General features: G+C 45.8%; 1 protein-coding gene across 2 annotated transcripts in view; it reads left to right on the forward strand.

Moving 5' to 3' along the window:
• Positions 1-12,212, forward strand: part of LOC118100181 (thyroid hormone receptor alpha-B) — a 120,585-nt gene that overhangs the window by 17,270 nt on the left and 91,103 nt on the right. The window lies entirely within an intron of this gene.

Raw genomic sequence — 12,212 nt, forward strand, 5'->3', positions numbered from 1 at the left:
CTTTCGTCCCTGTCAGGACTCTACTGTAAATTGGAAAATGATCAAAAAAATGGATTAGCGCAGCATCCGAATACCGAGAGGCTGCAGATTTCGTTTTCTTTTCTTCCTCTGAGCTTTCTGACTTGGTTCTTGGTCGGACACAGAGCGAGCGCCTTCTCTCTCTCTGCCACCGGAGCTGCACGGCGATCATTAGCCATCACATACTGTTCACACGCAAATTTTCAAATAGGGATAATGAAACAAATTAAGCCTTGGATATATGTTGTAAATGATTTTTATCTTATCACGTTGTGTGCACAGTCACACCGTCCTTCCACCTTTGTGCAGCCGGGATAAACACGGCCACAACCCGGCACTTTATTTGACTAAGAAATCACTTTATGCTGACAAACAGTAAATGGACACACTGGAATTAGCTTGGTATGGCAACAGGTTCCCCCCCGGCCCCAGTTTTCCTTACGTCTCCTGGCAGCCGGCCCAGTGATGCATCTCACAGTTTACAGACCCCCCCGAGTTGAGCACCAGTCAGCGCTGTTCCCGTCTGACAGGTCACACCTTCGCTTCGCAGTAGTTTGCATGTTCACTGGTGATCCCCTTTCATATTGCCTTTCCACCGATTCCTGTGTGCACCGACAAATGTGCAGCAGCTCGGGTTGACGTTCAGTAGCATTTTAAAAGCCTTCGGAAACACAACCCTGTCATATTGCGAGCTTTATTTCACTAGAAATACTAAATTTAGCTCTGTATGCTGAAGCTCCTATCAACACTAATGCAGATACTTGGCAAATCAAATTCTTTGCTCTGCGTTTGGGCCTCTCGTTCACATGCAAACAGAGTTCTAGGTCAAACTCCTACATGTGAACATGGAAGACGTAGTTCTCCAAGTTCTTCTCTGGTATTTAAAGTATGTAGATGATGTAGATTCTTTTAAATGCGGAGGGGAAAATATCTGTTAAAGAATATCTGCAGTATCTGACTGAGGAATATGACTTTGTCGGCTTGTAGCCAAGTCAATATTCAGAATTTTTTATTTAGCAACTAAATGTGAGTCTACAAGCAAAGATTATGGAAAAAAAACTGGAAAACACGAAGTTCACCTCTAATTTCAAAGTAATATTGAAGAGTGATGCTTCCTCAGTCGTCACTGAAAAGTTTCCTCGTACTTGATCCAAAATAGAACCTGGCTCCAGTTCTAGTTGCTGAACAATTTGAGCAAGTGCTTGACTCCAGATGAAGAGTCTCCTGTCAGAGGGATGAGAGGGGAGCTCCCGATGCCCTCGTGCTTCTCAGGTGGCAGAGAGAAGAAGAAGAAGAAGAAGAAGCCGAGCCGCTCCCTGCCCATCTGTCATGCCCATCAGGGGAATCACTTTCCCACCCTGGCACACGCTCTGACAAACACAGACGAGTACAACCCATCCCCCCCCCCCGCCACCACCACCCTGGGCAACCATTCACGGCAGCGAATACAAACACGCATGCACATAATCAAACGGACAAACATGCACAAACGTCCACATGCGCAGAGCCGCAGACGGATACAAACACTCACTGTCTCACACGTTGATACACAGATAATCTCCGAGCGGCGCTGACATGAATCTCCAGCCAGGGAGCACCGGGGATCTGACACAACAACAAAAAAAAAGGCAGGATAGGCAAACCGTGCGTAGGCTCAGAGCCAGCAGCCGAATTACTTTTATTTTCAGTTTGCCTCGCCACCTGGCCGGGTAATCCCAGCGCACGCTTTTGGACAGCTCTCGTACTAAACCGCTGTTTCAATTTGAGGGAATTGAATTCCTCGTGTGGCCATTCAACCCCTGCCCGCCTCTAACTGGAAGGAGTAATCTTTATGGCCGTTAGCTCTGTGCAGAAAATAGACACAATGAGACCATTAGAGTCAGAGGGATGTGTGCACAAGCTGCCGCTGCATCACTGTTGTCTCCTTTTCTATTGGAGACATCCGAACAAGCATTTTTCTTGATGAACAATAAACTGACTTGATAACCTGCCCTGAGGCTCTTGACTGAATAGACAGGATATAGACGTGGCAATTTGGTTTTTATTCTGCAGCGAAAGCCAGGGATTAATTCAGAAAGGCAATTAGCAAGCGTGCTGCGAGACAAGATTTCCTGGAACAGAGGAAACAATAAGTGAATAACAACGCTGACTAAAACCAGGGTGAATTAGTTTGCCTTTGTGCAGCTGAGCTTGTTGTTGTGTTGCGATACACGGCTTCACCTGCGTTGTAGCCAGGAGGCTTGGCCCGGGCCGCGGAGGCGTGATGTGAACGTATCTCGTTGTTATGAAAGGCGAGTGTGCCGCACGGTGTGTTATTGTCGTGCAGGGTAAACAAGGTGCAGCTGTAATGTTAGGTTGCAGCTCTGCAGAGATAGAGTGGGTGGTATTTTATGAAAGCGTGCGGTTTCTTGGACAGTTCTCTCATTGACTGAAAGGAAGTGGTTTTTGCCTCCTCGCAGCGAAGCACAGAATGTTCCTCTTTTGCAGCTTTCGCCTGATACGCTTTTATTTCATTCATTCTTGTGTTATCGTATCAGCGCCGGCATTAAGGCTGTTCGGGGTCAGACTGGAGGCTCAACAGTGCAAACCACAGTCGGCACAGAGAAGCCAGTGTTTGTGTTGTAATGTTGAGTAACATTGTTGCTGGTTATGCTTGATCACCTCTTTGGCTCTCAGCCCTGCAGAGTACAAAGGTAAAAACCCCAGATCTTTATGACGGCTCCAAAGGTTGCTCCAAAGTGTGTTAGTAGTTGACTTTTTAAAATCACATTTCTATGTCTTGATCTGTAGATTGAGGGCGGCTCGGTGGTACAGTGGGCGGCTCGGTGGTACAGTGGGCGGCTCGGTGGTACAGTGGGCGGCTCGTTGGTACAGTGGGTAGCAGCCCGCCTCGTCATGCCTCTCGTCCAATGACAGCTGGGATTGGCTGAAGCCCCCCAGTGGCCCTCCAATTATAAGCGGTGCAGATACATTGACGGATGGAAATGCAGACTGAGCGCCTGCTCCCTTTAAAAGGTGCCAGTTGAGATGGTTCTGGCATCTTATCAAGTGTCCCCCTCTTGTGCACCTTCTGTTGGAGGTTTTTTCCCGGGCTATCCCCCCCCCCCCACTGGGAGGAGTCGCCTGGGCAGACCCAGAACTCGCTGGATGGATTACAAGTCCCATCTGGTCTGGGGAACTCCTCAGGAGGAGCTGGGAGGCTTAGCAGAGAGGAGAGGGATGACTGGAACCCCCTGGTCGGCCTGCTGCTGCCGGGACCCGACCCGAATGATGGACATGTAGATTGATCTTTGACTAATCCACACGTTATGTTAGGCTACTGCAGAAGTCTGGATAAAGGGTGAACAACAGTTAACGCCACAGATAATATGGGCTCTGCTCTATTGGAGTCATGGCACAGAATTCATAGGAATGATGTAGTTTAGATATAGGACGTTTCCCAACGCCACTTAATGAGGCTGTGCTTCTTTAATGCCGTTGGGCTTGTTGGTCTTCAGTCACTTCCGTCCCCCATGCAGATATACCCCGTGGAGTTTCTCATAAACAAACAGACGTGTTTACATTCAGTGCTTCTCATCAGAACACATGTATCCTCGAGGCCTCGCACAAGTACTGAACGTATTTTTTTCCCATATAAAACATTTGGAAAGCTGATATTGAGATGTATTAGAACCAGTCTGCTTCACTTTTTTGCTGTTGCATTGCCTGGTTTTTTTTGGCCTGTGATCAGTCGGTTGGTGAAATAGCAGCAAACTGGAGCCAGGGAATGTGCATCGAGATGATTCTGTCGATATTTTGTTGGTTAATCCTTTTTTTTCTTTTATCTCCCTGGGATGTAACGCAGGGGGTTCTATAGATCAGTGTGTTTGTCCATCCTTCCATCTGTAATCATTTTGTTTCTGGAGCAGAACGCAAAAACTGTAATGGAATTTTTGTGTGAAACATCAAATTTATGTTACAGAACTAGTGAAGTGCTGTTTGATATTTAGGGTTTTATGAAATTTAATATTTCTGTATTTCCATTGCAACGACTTGTCAACGGAAAAAATACCACGCAGATATGTCTTTATATACGCAGGGATTGACTTGTTTTCACTGGCACAGATTTACTGGATTATTTCAGTGCTTATATGATTATTATATGATCTAAATAGATATAATACTTCAGCACTTTAACGTGAACCTTTCTGATTTGTGTGAGCGTGTCTTCATCACTGAGGGAAACGTTACGACTTTTCTTAACCGCGATGATGGAGGTTTATCCTGATTTGCTCCAAAATTCAATGGCTTCTTCTGAATATTTCTTCTAAGCCATGATATCAGACGTGACGATCTGTCGGTCTCTCGTTATAGAAACATACATATCTCTGAGTTTAAAAGAGTCACGTGTTGAACCTTCACGCAAACCGTCAAAGGCGGACGGCAATAATAAGAAGCCATGTTCCCTTTGAAGATTGACATTCATTTTAAGTCTTCAGCCGCTCAAAGGACAGGCGGCACAGCTTCACTGCTTGTCTACAGGACTGACTTCCCTCTTTGAAAGTGTATTTCTCCCGCTGCGAGAGCACTTCCTTTCATCGCTCAGATGTTACTGTGGGTTTCAGGCCCGTGACGGAAGGGAAAGCGTCAGATTTTGACATATTGATTAGAGCCTGTGTCGTGATGACAGCTTGAAATGTTTGCTTTTCCCCCTGAAAATCTTCCGGGGCCCTTTGGCTCCTGCCTGGTAACCTGTGATCACAGCTCAGACTGAAGTTCGTATCCGTGTTGCATGTCACTGAAGTTCTTCATCAGCGCTTCTGAAACGCTGGCCGCCGCCGCCGCCGCTGCTCCTGTCAGACGGCCAACTGCATATCATGGTGCGAAACAGATATGATTGTATCGAGCGCTCTCCAGTTGCAGACTGACAAAGAACGACTTCTTCGAGCGGACCAGACTGGACGCCTTGTTCTGAGTTCACAAGTTTCACTGTGAGCCCTTGTGTTCTGACACTACAGTGACAAACACGCTGACAGGAACACAAATATTTAAAGCTTTGACATTTCAATCCAGTTACATACAGGTACATTTGCTTCTGTGGGTCTGTATGAAGATCAGCACTCTCATCCTCAAAGCTGTGTAGCACAAGGTTTACATAGACCGTGGCTGTAAACACAGAGATGTTACCTGTCACCTAACGGCAGAGAGGTTATTGTGTAATGCAGCGATTTCTAATCAAACACCATGATAAGACTTCAGATACACATGTTAAAGAAACACATTACACAACTGTGGGACCGGCCGTGTCCGTCAACCTAATCCATTTAACTGTTCCCCACTTAATGCTCAAGTGCATATATTACTGTTTGTGATAATCCATCCTATCTTGAGTAATGGTATCAAAAGAGCTACTTATGTTGCCTCGTGTGTGTTGTTGCATCAGTAATGAAATAATGGAAACTACGGTTAAATCTATCACTTGTAAGTACAGTAGGTAAAGTGCTGTTCGAGTCGATAAATGTATAATCCCATCGTTAATTAACAGTTCTGATGATGGATGAAGCGTTAATGTAAACCTGCAACAATCAATCAAGGACTTCATCAATCTGTGTCAAGTTTCATGCAGAAATGTTCGTCCTTCTAGTGGCTCCAACTTTTAATTTTAGACCCAGATATGTGACTGATCATATAGCATTTGTAGATCTGTCCTTGGGTTCTCAAAACTCCTGAAGGACATTTCTTCATATCTTTTTCTTGCGAGACAATTTAGCAAGTAATGAAAAGTGAGAATATACAATGTTCCTCCTGCCGTTGTTGTCTTGTATCTGCTGTGTTCGTGTCCGTCTGTTAATCGAGCCCCGTACATCATGAAGCAGTTCAACGAGTTCTCAAACAAAGAGACAAGAATCCAGGTCCTTTGTCACTGCATCTCATAAAACAATCCATATGTTCTTTTTATGATGTGACAGCTCCATCAACAGGACGTCAGTGTTTTCCAAAACTGTTACGAACGACCGTGACAAAAGAAAAGAGTCATGCGAGCGTGTCCTGATCTGCTGGTGAAGATTGCTGAGAAGATACGGAACATCATGTTCCTGCTCTTTTTTTTTTTTATTCCCTCCCAACAAATGTGTTTATTGAATTATTGAAAAACTATTTCAATAAATTCACCCAACAAAGAAATCTTTAGTCACAAAAAACCGGACGAGTCATAACAAGGCACAGTTTAATAACACTGTGCTTTGGAAAAACACACAATGCATCTTGAGATAGTGGAAATTTAAACATATAAGCAAACAGAGATAATAAAAAATACCTTTTGATGTCAGCAAATATGATTAACGGCAAATTTACAGACGTCACGATCGTGGTCATTGTTAAAGCAAACAGCGTTGAGAGTTGGTGATAAACAGGATCTCTCCGCCGTCTTTTCTGACTCTGAAGTATTCCAACACGTTTTTCTACTGGGGGTGGGGGGGCCTCCCCGGGTTTGTGCTTCTAGTAATTATGGGTTTGTGCTTCCAACCAACTGTCACCAAGTCACTCTGACACGTTGTCTCTGACTCATCTCTAGATGCTGGATTCTTGAAGCGATCATGCATGTGTAAAATAAACAGGGTCAAACAAACAAGGATGTTCGAAAATAAATCTGAACTGTCGACCGGCCCAGATATGGCGTGTGCGTGAGCGTCTCCTCTCACTGGTCGGTCATGTGAACACGCTGGTTCTTAATGCTAAAATGCTTTTAAAGTGGTCCCACCTCAGGAAGTCACGCTGATCTGCTGGTAGGATAGAAAAGCGATTTTGTGTTTGTTTCCCACAGCTGTTCCCTCGAACACATATAAGGACCTACTGTATTTCTTACATTACAAATTTGCCCCTCTCGCCGTGTGCCTCCTCCTGCACCCCCCACCCTCCCTCGGCTTAATCTCTCCCCGAGGCGGTGTCAGTTGAGGCTCAGAACAGGTGCAGCAGGGAGTGATAAGAACACACAAAGTTCCTGCTCACACAGTTGGGCCCCCCCCGCCACATTTATGTATGTAATATACAGTCCGGTCTGCCAGCGCGCCGCCATCCACATGCAAAAGGAAAAAAAACAGGTTCAAAGTACTCGACTCAGCCAGATGCCTCTTCTTGTTAAATTCTGCCCTGGCTGGTTGTGCTCTCCCCTCCTGTCAGGGTTCAGCTGCATAGGATTATAGATAAAGATAACATGTATGGCCCGGACCTCACAGTGTCTTTCACCTCGCGCTAAGGACAGAAAATGCTGCACGTCTGCTGCTTTACAAGTTTAATGAGTAACACATCAGCCCGGAAAAGTAGCGCGGTACAGTATAGCTTGTTTGAAGAGAAAGTGGGTCATTCGGTTGCACATGCATTGAGGGAGCACAAGCAAGAAGCAGTGTGTGTGTGTGTGTGTGTGTGTGTGTGTGTGTGTGTGTGTGTGTGTGTGTGTGTGTGTGTGTGTGTGTGTGTGTGTGTGTGTGTGTGTGTGTGTGTGTGTGTGTGTGTGTGTGTGTGTGTGTGTGTGTGTGTACGTATCTGCGGTGAGTGGGATCTGATAGTGTGAACTCTGCCGAGCGGTAATCTCCACGGAGGGGAATGGGTTTAAAGAGTTGGTGTTAATTTCAAAGCTCCCCTTCCGCCCAAGAAAGGCCGTCTTTGTGGTCCACGGGCACCTCGAAAAAACAAAAGCCATGAATATCCAGCATGTTTATAACATTCAATCCGCTGTAAACACAGGCACAGAGCAGTGGATACAGCAAACATTTCCATAATCAAGACCAGAGCCCTTCTCCTTCTGGAGGGGGCAAAGAGGAGAAACATAGGAGGGGACAGAAAATGTCGAGGGGGGTAAAGAGAGGGCAGGAATGGACGGAGAGTGGTGGGCAGTTTGGAGAAGGGCATTCCAGCTCTTTTGTTGTTTGGCCACAAGTATTCCAGTCTTCCCCGCTCGCTCCTACTCCTCCGCCGCACAATCGAAGTGAACTTTGGAGGACTCCAGTAAAGGCGGGGAGGAGTGAGGAGTATTAAATGCCCGGGGTTATAGGAACGCTGGCTCGCTCGTACACTGGCCGCTCTTTCAGCTCTCCACGTGGTCTGAACCTCGGCTAAATCCACTCAGCGCAGTCTGGTTTGAGTTTTACGCAGGCATGTGGAATAGTTTCGGGGAGTTTCTGTCCCTTTACATGCGCGCTATTGAAGACAGACGAGGGAAGAAGCGATTCATTTAATATAGGGGGGGTTCGGTGCAGTTTGCTGCAGATTATAAATGTGCACACACAAACCACCTCCCCCACCCGCACAGCTGAATGTGTGCACAAACATGTACAGTATGTTTCCCCCCTCAAACTCATTCCAGCAGGTAGAGACGGGATGGGCGCAGGAATGCATCAGTCTACTTCTTGTGCCGTATTTGGAAGAGTTCCAGATCAGTGAGCCGTGATCTACACCTTCTCATTAAAGATGTAATTCTGCAAACTCGTGGGCTGGTTTCAACATGCTACGACTACTTAGAGCCATACCGGGACTTTTTCTTTCTCTCCCTGCATGACTGTGAGCACAGAGGTCCTGTGTTCTTTGAAAATTCACACCTCGATTCAGCCTGATCGGTGGATGGACGTTAATTGAGCGTGAGCTTTAGTCTCATGAGGGATGTCATTAATAATTTCCGAGCGATGCAGGAGGCCAGAGATATGACTCATTTGATCTGGCATGTTAGTCTCCAATGACTGGTGAGCTCTCATTCTCTTCCCAGTTTTATTTACCTCGATTACATAAATTGCCCACGTGCCTTTTGGCAAAGCACCTCGTGTGTGAAACCCCAGCCAAGTCTGTCAAGGTGAGTTTAGCTGAGATTGTGCCAGTGTGGTTTGACTCACACTCAGTCACATTTAACTACAGCAGCATTTTGACTCTGTGTGTGTGTGTGTGTGTGCGTGTGCGTGTGCGCGTGCATGTGTGTGTGTGTGTGTGTGTGTGTGTGTGTGTGTGTGTGTGTGTGTGTGTGTGTGTGTGTGTGTGTGTGTGTGTGTGTGTGTGTGTTTGACCGTTGGTCAGAGAGGCCTGCGACTCGTATTTATCTTTCCCCTGCATTTGAATGCTGGTTGAACCTTATGCACTAAAATTAAACAGCTAAATATACATTATGCATTTAAAAGTCTGGCCTGTAATGTTGTTTTTTAGCCAGAAATAAAGACTCAATGTTCATTATGCCGCGCTCTCAGAAAATGTGCCGTCTCAGACTTGACCTTTAACCCCTCTGCACGCCGCCTCAGGCTGAGCAGCGCTGCTGAGGTCACATCAATCCAGTTCTCCTGACCCCCCCCTCCCTTTGACAGCTCCTCGTCGTCACGGTTCCAGCAGGTGGAACAGTCTCAGTAGATAATCTCAATTTCATCTTGAAACATATCCTGCAGCCCCTTCTTACCGTGAATACCTGAAACACTCGTCCTTTTGCATGTGTGTACATTGAGTGGCTCAGGTGGTAGAGTGGGTTGGCTATTAATGGTGTAAGGTTGGGTTTGAGCCCTGGCTCCTCCTGCATGACACATTTTAAAGTGTAGTCGAGCGAAGATACTGAACATGTAGAAATTGCTCCTGCTGCTTGTATGTGGGGCAACATAAGGTAAGCTGTCTGGAGACTGGGCAGGTAATGCTTTTTTTAAGTGTAAGAATAACCTACTGATTATTATTTTTCATTTATTTTATCTTGTGTTGTGGAAAGAAATGGTGAAAAATGTCCCAGTTCAAGATGTTGTCTTTAAATCGTTTGTTTTGTCAAGTTTACAATATCGAATAATGACCTGGAACAAGTGAACTCGACCTAAAGAATATATCAACTTATTACTTCAACCTAATATAATGTCGAATAATATCAACAAACTAAAAAAGTGCATTCTCTGACATCGAGTTTATATATTTGCTGAACTCTCCACAAATCATTTGAATGCTGCAGGTTTTCCTTTAATATGATTTGTGCAGTGATGCATTCTTACACCACGTCCTGGTGTGAATGTTTGTGTGTCTATTTCCGTCCTTATTTGTGTGGCATAAATATGTATTTGTGTCCTTGTGTGGTGTCGGGAGTGTTCGTCACGTCTGTTTGTTTCTGTATCTTTGTCTCCGCGTGCATGCCCAAGGCTGCAGGCGTCCATTTAAGTACAGTGTATGTCTGTATATGTGTTACTGCGTGTCACTCCTCCCGTCTGCAGCACTCTCCGTGCGCGTGCACGTGGCAGTGGGAGACGAATGCAGAGGCATGCCTGGGGATGTGGTCAGGAGAGGCCTGTGTTTTATGGAACATACTGTACTGAGCCGCGCCACTGCAGTAAAGGTGCTATAAATAGAAGGTGCTGATAAAGAGGAAGAAAAAAGGGGACTCGGTGTGAAACAGACTCACCGAGCGTGTTACCGCACTCAGCCGGCGGCTAAAGGATCCCTGCAAGTCCAGGCTGAGGGAAAACCAAGGTACACAACAACCAAGAGCCAAGGACAGAATTAAAAACCACAACTTCTCTCCGATTTACTTTCTGATTTATGTGTTTACGTAAAGGGGTTTGGGTTTCAGGACTTGATGTATTTTATGGTTTTCATTGGGGAAGTAACTCACAGGCATATACGTTAACTGTGCTGACACCACCAGGGAGGTCTGACGGAGAATCTTGTGTCTGCAAACACAGCACACGTTCCTCATTGTGTCTAGAGGAACATGTTGGAGAATGTTGGTGTAACGTGCGTTAGTGTTGAAACGTGTAAAAGGGATGATGAGGTTGGGCTCTTCCTCAAATCCACGTGATTGTAGCGTAACTCTCCAGACATCGTGTTTGAACACGACCCGACGTGGACCCTTAGAAAAACCCACCCGAACCCAACAGGCACAAACAGACCCGTCCCCATGGAGATCTTTTCATATCCAGATAGTGGGTCACGTTCACTCTCTCCACCATGTTTGTTTGTGTTCCCTTTCCCACTTTGCATCCAAGCAGTGTGGAAAACTATCGCCGTCAAATCGTCAATCATGAACAAGCATGATCAAAAAAATGTACAGCCCTAATCTGCAGACTTTCTGACCTGATTCGAAGCAGACTGCAGAAACACCTGATCTCAAACGTGGGTCTGACTCTGAATCAACACCGGCAGCAGCTCCTTCAATTAACGAGCAGCGGTGCTTGAAAAGGGCGGTCGCTTTCCTGCACTTCACTCTTCACACCCTGACTCTCACTTCAGAAATCTCTTGTGATAAATGATAGAGGATAATGTGAAGCGACACACCCAGTGATTAGGGCCAGATTAGTAACTGGGGCTCGACTCTGGACCTGGTTCCTGGTACAAGAGACTGTCCTGATCTCCAGGAACCAATAGGCTCATGAGGACTCCTGCAAACTCAAGAACTACCAGTTAGTTAATGCTAAACGTCCATCCATCGATTATCTAAACAACCCTAACCGGCATTGGGCAAAAGGCCGGGTTCCCCCTGGATAGGTCGCTGGCGAATCGCAGGGCTGAGACGCACAACCATTCACACGTATCGGCCATTAAGGGCGAAGCTGAAACACCGGGAAGAAACATGCAAACTCCTCACAGATTGTTGATGATTTATCAAACTGTTGTACGATGTCGATTTCCATGCTTTTTTTTTGAGAGAGCTGCAGGAAACTTCCTGGTGAATCCTTCACCGAGGCTGGTTTTCTGGTGGTTGAGCATGAGAAACGAGAGGAGTCTTAACCCCTGTGGTCGGTGACTCATTCTCAGGAGGAGTTTAGTAAGTTCTCAAACAAATTGTTTGCCCTCTGAACCAATGGGTTACAATAGGGATTATACTGATGAATGAAGGCAGGGAACCTTGTTTGCTTAGCCTAAGATAAAGGTGAAATGCATATAGATGGAAGAAAGGACATGTATCCCTTCCAGCTAGTAGCTCGTAGACCTACAGCTTCGCTATTGTTGTTTTACACAAGTCTTCATGCTTTAAACAAATACTTGATTAGGTGCCTACAATACATTAACGAATGCCTATAAAAGGCTGAACACTTTCCCAAACATATTTACCCCCAAGGTAGCGTCACATCAATTTGGAAAAAAAACATGAATGAAATGAAAATCAAGTTGTTGAATTCTATCCTGAGCGTCTTTCAGGCTGCATCAGTCTCAGTCCTGGTTCTTCACCGTAGATGTTTGGTTTCCCCCAGAAACCTGAAGCTCGAAGAGGCTAA

Source organism: Hippoglossus stenolepis, chromosome 21 (genome assembly GCF_022539355.2).
Source record: "Hippoglossus stenolepis isolate QCI-W04-F060 chromosome 21, HSTE1.2, whole genome shotgun sequence".
In the NCBI taxonomy this organism is placed as follows: Eukaryota; Metazoa; Chordata; class Actinopteri; order Pleuronectiformes; family Pleuronectidae; genus Hippoglossus; species Hippoglossus stenolepis.